General features: G+C 52.1%; 1 long non-coding RNA gene across 7 annotated transcripts in view; it reads right to left on the reverse strand.

The window, feature by feature from the left end:
- Positions 1-7,053, reverse strand: part of LOC144382194 (uncharacterized) — a 40,885-nt gene extending 33,832 nt beyond the window's left edge. For 4 of the 7 annotated variants that reach the window (XR_013448633.1, XR_013448628.1, XR_013448630.1 and 1 more), the window contains exon 1: positions 5,625-6,215. This is a non-coding gene — a long non-coding RNA (uncharacterized LOC144382194). The other 3 variants (XR_013448631.1, XR_013448629.1, XR_013448627.1) reach the window with 3 other exon arrangements.
- Positions 7,054-12,380: the final 5,327 nt, after the last annotated feature.

Consider the following 12,380-nt stretch of genomic DNA (forward strand, 5'->3'; position numbering starts at 1 on the left):
TGAGGGGCCTGACCCCACAACTGAGTTCATGACCTGAACCGAAATCAAGAGTTGAACACTGAACCAACTGAGCCACCCAGGTGCCCCAGGAATAAATGTATTTTAAATAAAATAAAATAAAATTTAATAATTTTCATCAGTATCAGGGGTGGAGGCAGGATCCTAACCAGCCACCTTAGAGTAAGAACTTTTCCAGTTAGAAATTTGACTGAAGTTGAGGGCACATAAAGGTCCTGGAGAGCTGCCTAAGATACAGAAAATGTCCCATCTTTTAGAATTCTAACATGGTAGAGAAAACCCTCCTTTCATGACGGGTGACCGGTGCCCAGGACCCAGGAGGGGAGCCTCCCTGGCCCCAGCTCTCTAACAGGACACCCAGGGCCATGACGTAACTCCTGGAAGGCCACCCAGGTGGGCCTACTTGCTGGGCAGGGGGTCACCACTGTTAGCAGTGGTGATGATGTGAATACAAATGAGAAGATGTTATTAAACATTGTTTATCTGAAGAGACATTTTCACCCTTGCACCTGCTCCAATCAGACGTGTGGTCTCTGACTGCAGACGGTCTGCAGTGATGATCACAGAAGCAAATGGGTGCCGTGAGGCCCCCTCCCTCACCTCTGCATCTGCCTCAGACTTCCCTTCTCATCCTTCCCTCAGAAATGAGCTGCAGAGACCCAATACCAGGCTGACAATGATTGCAGCTTTCTCTTAAGGAGGACCGCAGGGAAGGACCCAGGGCAGGCTTAACGCAGCCAAAGGCACTTCAGGTTCATATGCATGATATTGACTTCTGGAGGGAGTCCTGTGCACATGAGAGTCAGTGCTTTCTCTGAAAGCCCAGGCATGATACAGGGGGTGAAGGCCGTTTGCAAGTGAGGCAATGAGGCCAGGGGCAGATGGCTGCAGCCCTGGAGGCTGGGGTGGCCCTCCTGGGTCTGGGATCCTAGTGCATCTGTGGCAGGGACACTGCTCTGCCCTTGGGCCCTCAGAAGCCCAGGCTGACCCACACTTACAGGGAGCAGAGGATGGAGCCCAGGCTAGTGTTCTGGGCAGCTGAAGGCAATGCTCTCCCAGAGCTCACTTCCCATCCTCCATCTCCCAGAGAGGAGGCTTCTAGCCACGGTGAGACTCTGCCCACCCTGGAGTTTAGACTCTACTGGGGGTCCTGTGAGATCTGAGGGGACTGGCTCACTCTTTTCAGGAGTGGAGACAAGAAGACCCCTCAAGTAGGCTCCCCAGGGGAGAGAGACTGAGTTCCTGACCTTGGCCTGAGAGCCCAGCCCTGCCTGCAGGGCTGATTATGGCCTCACCCCAGGACCCAGGAGGTGCCTGAAGGGAATGCAGTGACGTTTTCACCAAATCCCAGTGAAGAAAGACACTTCACTAATTGATGGGATAAAGGAACAAATTGCTGAGAGGTGCTGGGTGCAGGCCCCTGTCCTTTGGGGTGGGGGTCACTCGTGCTGGTGTAAGACCCTCCCCACCAATGTCAGGGCTCAGCATAGACTCAGCATAGACCCAGCAAAGCTGTGCCTGCTCTTGGCCATCTGCTGATACCGGGCTCGGCTCTGAGGCCTGCAGTCCTGTCCCTCTGCAGCTGCTCTGGGCTGGGCTCACACTGCGTTAATCCATACACTTCCAGGATCCCAGGGTCAGGGACCAGGGAAAGCAAGGTCAGTGTGTCGAGATGTCTGGAGACAGCAGACCGGTGGTGCCCTAAGAGGGACCCCCTTTGGAGATTCAGGTCGGGAGGGCACCAGCAAGTTCCTGCCACTTGTGCGCGTGGGGTGGGGGTAAAACACAGGCACCCAGACTACCTACCAAACCTTTTTTCAAGCTAACACCTTATGGGAGGTGACTCGGCACAAGCCCCCACATACTGCCACACAGTGACCCCGTGCCCACGGGCCAGCCTGGGAGAGAGCAGCTATAGGGTGCTCTCCCTCCCTCCCAGGCAGCTGGGGCCTCTTGTCAGGAGACACCACTCGGCAGAGGCCACTCTCTCATTACAGCATTTGCAGGAACACACTCCTTCCAAGGGAGCAGGTCATGCACAGTGGACACGGGGCGACGGTAGCTACTACATCGGACCAGGTCTCTTTTCAGTGTTGGCATCGCCAGGATTACAGCCTTTTCAGAGGGGCTTCTGTCTAGTTTTCAAATTACTGGTGATCACTTCGTATTAAAGATAATCTTCCGATTTGAAGAGAAGACTTGGAATACATATGCAAGATTCAGGCAGGACTTTGAGTACCTGTGAGTCTGCGTGGCTGAGGTGCAGGGGCTTGTGGCCCGACTCTGGCCGTGTCCAGACAAGCCTGACTGCTGTGGGCAGCACTTAGATTGGTACCAAAGAAGTCAGCCTCTCCAGAGGGAGGAGGAATGTGTGTAGGGCTGTGGTTTTGTCTTAGCATTCCTGAGTCTAGACATGGGATAAGACCTTGGGATGATTCTCAGGGTCTGGAAGGAAAGCCAAGGCATGCAATGTGAGCACAGCGTGTGCAGGGATGTGGGCAGCAGGGACTGTGACCGTACAGCAATGCACCTGTGCCTCTGCAGACCCTCTCAGCCATCACCACCTCTGAGGAGGCCAGATGGCCACACCCATGCACAGTTCCTGAATCCTCACACAGTGGAGGCCTTTTAGACTGAAAGAAATTGCAGAAACTCATTTTCAGCTTGGTGGCCTCGTGTCCCACTGAGGGCAACCCTGTGCCCAGGGGAACATCCCCACTGGGCGGGACCACTGGCCTACGTCCTGTGCATGGTCCAGTTTCCTTTCCCAGACACTGCAGGGTCCCCATCCTCTGCAAGAGAAACCCCCAAATCAGAGTGCAGGGGAAATAGCAGGGAGAGGGGTTCTGCTGTCTACCCACAGAGAGTGGCATGAATCAACGTGCAGCGTTACATAGGATTTACACAACCCTGAGTGTCAAAAGGCCCCATGATGATTCTTTCTTCACCAAGATGCCCTGACCTAGGCTACAAGAGGTCACCTGATTTCTTTCCAAAACATCCTAAGTGAACACTACAGCATTTCTCCATGTATTTTAATGTCAAGGTATCCCCACCACACCCCATATCTGCGATTTGTGGTGAGCTCTGCTTAGAAAATTTTCTCCTTGGGGCGCCTGTGTGGCTCAGTTGGTTAAGCATTTCACTCTTGATTTCAGCGCAGGTCATGATCTCAGGATTGTGAGATAGAGCCCCGCTTTGGGCTCTGCACTGGGATGGAGCCTGCTTAAAATTCTCTCCCCCTCCCTCTCTCTCTGCCCCTCCTTCCCCCACCCTCCCTCTCTTAAAAAAAAAAAAAAAATCCTCCTCAAGCTCACGGAGGGACCTAGGGCTCCCTGGGAATCACATGGGATGTCCTCCTTAAAGACTGCATTGTACATACCAGTAGCTCATTTCCTTCTCCTGCTGAATAACAGCCGGTTGTATGGATAGAACACAGTTTAGCCATTCTCTACATGGGCACGGGGGCTGTTTTCAAGTTTGGTTATTATGAACAAAGTTGTTGTAAACATTTTTGTACAAGTCTTTTTCAGACATGGGTCTATTGAAATGTCATTTCTCATGGGTAAATACCTAAGAGTCGAATTACTGGCTCACAGAGTAGGTATGTACTTAATTCTGTAAGAAATTGCCAGAACTTTTCCCAGAGTGGCTCTACCATTTTACACACCACATCCCTATCTGTGCTGGGTGTCTAGCGGCATCTTATTAGAGTGAGCCTAACTTACATTGCAGTGAAGTCCAATTTATCAGTAAGACACACAAGTTGGAAGCTTAAGATTCTACACATAGACTCGCCATATGATGCGGCAGCTTCCCCCACAAATAATTTACCCAAGAGAAAAGAGCACATATGTCCACACAAAAGCCTGAACAGGAGTGTTCACAACAGCCCAAACCTGAAACACCCATATGCTCATCAGCAGGATGGCTAGAAAACTTGGATGACAGCACTCAGCAATACAAAGGGACCGGCTGATAGCAAAGACGTGCTGAGTGAATAAACCACTAACCAGTACATGCTATAGGATTCCACATATATGAAATTATAGAAAGTGAGGCCAGATGCTTGGTTCTGGGACCTGTTCTGAAATCATAAGCTGAACTACAGTTGTGTTATTAACCTAGCCCCACGTTCTCTTCTTTTGTGTTTTCTTAAGCCCTGTGCATGACTCATTAACTTTGCCCTTGTCACTCTACCCCGTCTGCACATTGATTATAAGAATCTGATGAAAAACAGATGATAACATTTTTCTTAAAACTATCTGATGTATACCAGGTCCCAGATGGCGCTTCACTGTCCGGAAGAGTGTGTACCTTCAGTGGTTTTAAGACTGCCCCCTCAAGTTTCAAGAAGCCCATAAACTTCCCTTCACATACTCACATTCCCAACCACTCATATGTAAACTGCCCCTAGATTCAACAAAGCAAGGCAGCTTTGGGAATGACCCCCTGCCCTTCTGAAAATAAAGCTTGCTGTGCTTCAAAGCCACTGTCTCAGTCATTGGCTTACTGTGCATCAGGTGCACAAACAAGAGGACAAATCTCCACAGGTGCCTGGGACTGGGGTGTGAGGGACTGGTTGTGAAGGAGCACACGGCAACATCTCTGGTGAGGGAGAGGTTCCAGATCTCTACTGTGGTCATGGTTACATGGGTGCTCACATGTGCCGAAGTTCGTCAAAACGTACACCCAAAGGGTTGCATTTTATTTTACGTAAGTTATACCTCAATAGAGCTGATCTTTAAAAAGATGCAAATACTGTTTCTGGCTCAACATATCTTCAGTAAGTACTCCCCCTCTTCTACAGCAGCACCACCAACCGAGTCACACCTTGGCCTTGTGTCTACAGTCTCGGAGACTGTCTCGACAACATAAACACCCTCTTCATTCCGTAGTTGCCTGCTTTGCCACTTCCTGTACTGAACACGGCAGAAACTTCAGAAAACCATATTTGTTCACTCATTCACTCAGCCGGTCAGGCAACAAGTGTTTATTGTGTCTGTTAGCTCCAGGCACTGTGTTAAGAGAGGCTGGAAGTGTAAATAAGACACAATGTCCACCCTGTATCTTAAAAGAGGCAGGGAGACACAAAGTGAAATCAGTACAGAATGGCAGCAGTAACTGGTTGTGCAAGTCTAAGTCCTCGGGCACAGTATGCCCACAAAGGAGGGATCCATGTCCTCTCCAGGGTCAGGAAAGGGTACAAAGAGGTGCCATGTGAGGTAGGTCTCTAAGTGCTGATGGAGGAACGAGGGAGCACATGGAAGGGCATCAGAGAGATGAGGGAAACGGATGAAGGAATATGGCGATGGCACGACGAGCAGACCTGGAATATGGGGAGACCAGTCACGGAGGGCGAGCTGGAGCTGAAGGTCCCGGCCCGGGGCAGCGCACACCCCCCTTGCACACCCGTACATGGGACTCTGTCCGCAGGTGTGGCCTCTGACACCTCGTTTCTCTTACACGGGAATATAAAAGTACAGTTTCATTTATTTAGAACCAGTCACATACTTGAACATGTTCACCTGCCACGACCGCCAACTCCAATGACTCCTTCAGAGACAGTGACGGAGAAGGAAAGCGGTAACGAATTCCCGATTTACCTGTGACACCCAACCCGGGGTGTGGGGGGCAGAACCGCCAAGGGGTCACACACGATCTGTAAAGGTCCATGGCTTAATCCTGCAGGGGTACAATTATAAAAAGGTGAAGAAAAGATTATTTACAACCCTAATCTAAACACCAGAAACTATACTGTGTTCTTCATTTCCACCGAGGACATACTCTTCTCAACCAAGCTGCTTCTAAGGAATAGTCACTAAAACCGAATTCCAGCAAAGCACACACGACACCTGTACGGGAAAGGCCCACAAAGGAACGTGGGCGAGAACGCCGCTCATCCCTTCTCTGAACACACAGACGGCCGTCCACAGCGGGCAGGGCGCTCACACTTGCCGCCTCCGGACGCGAGGGGCTCAGGCCGCCCCCACCCCCACCGACCCCCGTCCGTTCCCGTCTGGGGAAAGATCGTCAGCCGGTCTCCTGCGCTGGCAGCGCTGGCAGCGCGGGAGGGGCAGGCTCGGGCGACCACGGCCGGACAGCCGGGCGCTCCCCGGGACGCCGGGGGGGGCACCGCGCCGCGCAGGGAGGGAGTCGTGGCTGGGAGCAGAGCTGCCACGTTCGCGGGGGGTGGGGGGGCGGGAGTCACCTTCTCGCGAGGTGACAGGGCAGGGGACGCGGGGGTTCCCGTCGCCTCTCGATGGCGTCACAGGCCTGCGCGGACCCTGACGCTCAAAGGCCCCGGCGCGGCCGCGCACAGCACGGAAGAGGAACCCGCGGGCGAGATGGGCGACACACGCTGGGGGACAGAGGGCCAGCCTCGCTCCTCGGCCCGCTTGGCTGCCTCGTCGAGGGCCTCCAGTCCGCGCCTGCGCTGGCACAGTGAGCCTGCGCAGTGCCGTCTTCACCGCCTTTCCTCCTCAGGCACATTGGAGTCTCGCTGAGCGGCCGCGGGCACCAGGCAACTCAAGTCAGGACTTTTGGCCCGCCCAGTTCGGAGGCACACGCTGTACCTGGGTTTTCCGCCCAGGTACCCTCAGCTCGCCCGACGACCATCTTGCCCCGCTCCCCCAGTGTCTCCGTTTGGGCACGCAAGAGCACCTCTCCTCGCTCTCTGTCCCCTAACGTCTTGTAGTGGCCATGCTGTGCGGTTCTGCGCGTGCGCCGGGCCTCACCCCTTCAGCCTCCGCTAGCCGTGCGCGGCTCCGGTACCACGCTCTGCGCGTGCGCAGAGCGTCTTCCTCCCAGCCGTCTGTCCCGGACGTCGAGGGGCGCTGTGCTCGGCTTTGCGCGTGCGCTGAACCGCACCGTATCCCGGCGGTTTATGTGGCAGTATCTTGGAGAGCTGCGGCACTGCGCTCCCTCTGCGCGTGCGCGGCCTGATAGACCTCTTAGCGTCTGGGTTTGCACCTCTACGTGAGGGTGCTCACACACACACACGGTGCTTGCAGTTTTTTATTTTAAGCATAAGGTTTCTCCAACAAGGACGTCACAAGAAAAAAAAGATTTATTTATTTGAGAGAGAGAGAGCGTGAGTTGGTGGGGGAGCAGAGGTAGAGTCTCCAAGCAAACGCTCGGCTGAGCGCGGAGCCCAATTCCGTCTCACAACCCATGAGATCATGACCTGAGCTGAAATTAAGTCAGATGCTTAACCTACTGCACCACCCAGGTGCCCCACACTAATGCTCTTTTTTGAACATACTTATGACGGGTCACTTTAATGTCCTCCTGGTGGCCTCCATACCACTGATCATCTTGGCTCATTTAGGTTCTAAAAACCTGAGACCAAGGAAGGTCCTTGCTGCCTTGTGGGGTCTTTGTATTGTTAGCTGGGGAGGTCGTTTCTCCCAGGGGGTCTCAGCGCCAGGAGCCCCTGCTGGACTTTGTGGGGTCAGGAACCTGGGGAGTGGGCGGAGACTCCTCAGGGCAAGTTTACTAACATGCTCAGCACCAGAAGGGACTGTGGGAAAGTTCCACTTTTAGATGGGGAAACTGGTCCTGGGGTGTGAACTAGGGGTGTCCCAGGGATGCCTGCTTGGCCAGAGTAAGTCCTCACAACCTTTGCTCCAACCCCAGCTCTGAGACCTTGCCCTCCAAAGGGCAGCCTTTCTTTGATGGCCCTCGTGGATGCATGGTGATTCACAGTCCAGGAAGTGGGTAGGAGAGGCTGGGTCAGAAAAGCCAGAGAGCATGGCCCTGTGTGGGGTACAGAAGGGCCAGTGTCAATCAGGGGTGGGGGGGGATGCTAAGTTAACCTGCACAATAATGGGGAGAGAAGGTATGTGCCATGGCCAAACAGACTCTGTGCAGTCTGGGGCTGAGGGGTCAGAGTGATGCCTCCTTTTCCCTTTGGTTGGGAGATGGCCTGGGTGGGGCTGCAGAGACTCCTCCTGTTCAGAGTTTGCCCACCTTGAAGGTGCCCCAGAGCTACTTCACACCCCACGCCCCCTAAGGTGCCCACCCATCTCACCACTTGTATTTCTTGAGATTTGGGGGCTGTGACTATGGGATGCTTGGGTATTGGGATGGGGAGGGGGTGGGAGGTATGTCTTGTCTTAACCACAGTATATGCAGGAATGATGTATTAGTACAAGACAATGAAAACAAAGGCCAGAGAATCACGGCCAGGCTGCAACCCAGTGCTTGGAATGAGAACGAGCAGTTTAGGCCCAGGCTGAAATGTAGGCTGGGAGGAAGGACCTCCAGGAGGAAGGCAGGGGACCTGGCACCTCCAGGGTGGGGAGGGGTGAGAGCGACTTGGACCTGGCAGATTGAAGGGGGCCAGGCAGCCAAAGCAAAGTCCCCATAGGCAAATTTGAATGTGTCCTGCATTACAGATAAGAGCAATATTAGACCAACATAGATATGTTATCCATCCCAGAATGTTTCTGGAATTTCTATTATGATTTGGTTTTAGATTATATTTCTGCTTGATCTGTCTCTTTCTCTTAAAAATGGAATACAGCATGGCAATTCTGGCTATCTCTGTCCTGGTTCATCAAGATTTTAGTGCACTAAGATTTTATTGGCTAATTAGAATTAATTGTAATTCTGGGATACTTAATAATGCCATTATGCAATTTTCTCTGTTGCCCATGAAGAATGAGATCAAGCGCATGTGGCATGGACAGGATCTGTTCCTCATCGGCCACTCTAATGGGGTCACATAAAGTAGCCCTGGGTGGGAAGGCCCAGTCACTGAACTGCCTCCACAGCCCTTCCAGAAGCCCCACACTCAATTCTGGGGAGTTGAAAGCACTTTAGAGATCAAGGGAATAATGACAGACATAGATGAGACAGCTCACAGAATCCGCTAGCACGATCTTTTTTTTTTTTTTTAAGATTTTATTTATTTATTTAACTGACAGAGAGAGAACTAGAGAAAGAACACAAGCAGGGGGAGTGGGAGAGGGAGAAGCAGGCTTCCCCCCAAGCAGGGAGCCCGACACGGGGCTCGATCCCAGGACCCTGGGATCATGACCTGAGCCGAAGGCAGCTGCTTAACTGACTGAGCCACCCAGGCGCTGCTAGCACGATCTTTTAAAGATCCATCAGCAACAATGTCAAGCCCAGATGTCTTGGTCCTGAGTTCCCTCATTATCAATATAGCTTTTATCCTGGTTCCTCTGAATTATTTGTGCAGAAAATTGGTTTTGCCTAGCTGGAAAGACCTGTTTATATGCACATTTCTTTTTAGACAACCCCTCTATTGTCACAGATTTTTTTCCTATTTTTGAGTAATTCCTGGGAATAACACAGAAGAGGCATTAGAAATGACTGTCACCTGGATGCAAGTCCCAGTTTTTCCTCCAGTGCACTCTCCTACAATGAGGTGAGAGTGGAAACTGCTATATTTTTAGATGAAATTTCTTTGGGAAATAGTTTCTATTTTATCAGTAATTCTCTGGCTATTTTTTTGGGGGGGTGGGAGCTCTGGCTAATATTGTAAACCAATATTCATAAAGCTACCTAAGAGCTTTGGGATAAATGGGTTGTAATGGAGAAAAGCTGTTCTCCAGTGCACACTAGAAGCAGGCCCTGGCAAACAAGGGCACAGAGAAGATGCTAACAAACGAGAAGGAGGGCTCCCAGGGCCAAGAGAGAGCATCTGAAAACAAGACAGGCGTGAACACATATCTGCAGCGGGACAGCAACAGGGCCTCCCAGGAGAACTGGGCTGTGCTAGCTGATCCCCACACATCTAGGAGCAGTCGGCCTGTCCTGTCCGTCCCCGACAACATGAAGATCTTGGTGCCCTGCCTGGCCCTCTGCCTCTCCAGCTCCCCTCAGATGGCTGTTTTTATATTGCAAAGCTGATAAGATGTCTCTTTTGTTCCATAACCATAATTAAGTCTCTCTAGGTCTCGGGTGTCTGTGTGGTAGTGTGTTTAGGGCCCACTATAGCAGTCCCCCCCGCCCCTCTGCAGGCCCAGAAGCATGAGCCTGAGCCAGTGGGAAGGAAACATTGCCAGCGCTAAGGCCAAATACTTTTTCCATATGAGCCATTTTTTCTTTAAAATAATGCCACAATTAAATTTCTTTACAGTAATAACTTTATCTCTCCAAATTATGATTGTTGTTCTTTTTGGTACAAGAGATTAAATAAGGTCAACATATCACAGTCTCCTTCTCAGCAGTCTCTAGGAGGCTGGTTCTTTCCGGTGACCCCATCCCTTCCCTCACCATCCAGAATCTCCAGGACCCCGGCCTGTGGCTACTGCCATCCCTGAGCCGTCCCTTCCTTCCCACAGCCCTGCTCTTCTGGTCTGGGACCTGCTCTGCTCCACATCTGCATTCACAAGGGAGCTGAGAGGTTGCTGCGGCAGGAGCTGAGAAGTGCCAACCGGGCTTACCGCTTGCACCCCAGTGGTCTGGTCTTTCTGGAGACATCTAGGGAAACACTGGTTCATGGGCACTCCTGAGGGGGCAGAAGGCTGGTCCTAGGGGCACGCCACTAGTCCCTGCCCATGACCCAGTGTGGGTGGCGAGGGTTACTTCTGCAAATGCCGAGACCAGGCTGGGCTGTTCACACCCCCAGAGTAGAGATGGAGGACTTTCAGGGTTTTGTGGGGCGGGAGTATTTGCCCAGGCTGCTTCTGAATGGAGCCTCCCACCCCCCGGAATACACAGGGATTGTGTTTGTGACATGGGTGCAACTCACAATGCCCAGGGTAATCCCAAAGATGTAAAGAGCAGGGGGGATAGTCAGGGTAAGTCTGTGCAGCTAGTGACAGTCCCTACAGGCCACTGGCCACAGGCAGCCTCCTCTTGGGATTAGCCCAGGAGACTGCACAGCTGTGCCCAGTGAGGCCTCCTGATCGCTTGTGGCTTTTCCTTGGAGTAAGGAGGCAGCCTGTATGGCCCCGTTGGAGTCCTATCAGCAGCTGCAGGAGCTTTCCCCACCAACGCTCCACCATCCACACGGGCAGCCTTGCTTTCAGGCTGTAATTACGGAAAAAATAAACATTTTAGGAGACGTTGCAGGATGGGACACTTGCTGCTCTCTTCTGAAGCTGTAAACGTGATGGATGACCCATTGTTGGATGATTATGAAAGATGAACCAGCTTAAATTTCAACAGAACCTAAAATATCATCAATGAGCACAGTCAGCTTAATGGTTCATAAACCAGCTGCTTAATTGTTGTGACACAGAAGGTCGAGAAAGATTGCCTGGCGTTTTTCCAAAAGAGGTTAGCCGAGAACATGGATTTCCTCGTAGCCTTCCGGTTCTTTTTCCTTCGTGTCCTGCAGCCAGTGCTCTGGAGAGTTCCGGACCTGCCTTCTATGCAGGACATGTTTTTCTTGGGCAGCAGCATGGCTGTGCATTTGGGAGCCAAGTGCAGGTGACCAGGCTGGCCAGGGCTCAGCTTACATGGAGCTCAGGGCCCTGCGGGCAAGTGACACAGGCTATCAGAGGGCATGGAAGTTACCAGTGCCCGTGAGCGTACTGCACCCCCTGGGCACAGACTCTACCAGGATCCAAAGGCTGGTTGCACAGAGCAGTGATTAAGAGAATGGGCTTGGGACAGGACAGATATGCCATGCACCTGCTGCATGACCTTAGGCAGGGGTGATCACACCCACTTCAGGGGGCCATCAAGAGGTACAACATAATGAGATGCCTCATGTGAGGAGTGTGCCTAATCCCAGCCCGTGGGCAGGTGGCAGCAACGCATGTCCCTCTTCCAGGTTCCTCTGGCTACTGCTGCCCCCTGGTTCTGTTTCTGTTCAAACCTCAGCATGACAAGCAGCACAAAAGGAAGGCCTGTGATGGGAGGGCAGGGTCTGCAGGGCAGAAAACCCTGGTCCAGGAGATCTTACCTGGTGAGCAAAGCCCAGGGCTTACCTGATTCCAGGAGGTGAGCAGCCAGGTGTGGAACCATGTTGCTCCACTGATTTTTCTAAACGGACAAGATCAGAAAGGTGGGACTTTACATTTACTAGGTGGGGGAGGGGTGCTTGTGATCGAAGGATGGACGAAGTCAGGGTACATTGAGTCAGAACCAAAAACAGGTACTGTGGATTTCCTGGAACATGGGAGAGGTGCGTCCTGAATATCAAAGCAGTGCGGTCAGAGTGATCAGCAGTTCTCCTTGGACAGCAGCCTGGGGACTAAGGGCCACCACAAAAACTGGGACATGACGGAAGATGCTGATACAGGCTCTGAGCAATGTTATACTGTAGGGGAGACGGCCCTGTAATAATCGCAGAGGTGGCCACTGGTGTTTATTATTCCCTATGATTTGGTTCAGCTACATAAACAGAAAGCCAAAATAACACTGGTTAAAATAAGTCCGAA

This window comes from Halichoerus grypus, chromosome 6 (assembly GCF_964656455.1).
Source record: "Halichoerus grypus chromosome 6, mHalGry1.hap1.1, whole genome shotgun sequence".
Lineage (NCBI taxonomy): Eukaryota > Metazoa > Chordata > Mammalia > Carnivora > Phocidae > Halichoerus > Halichoerus grypus.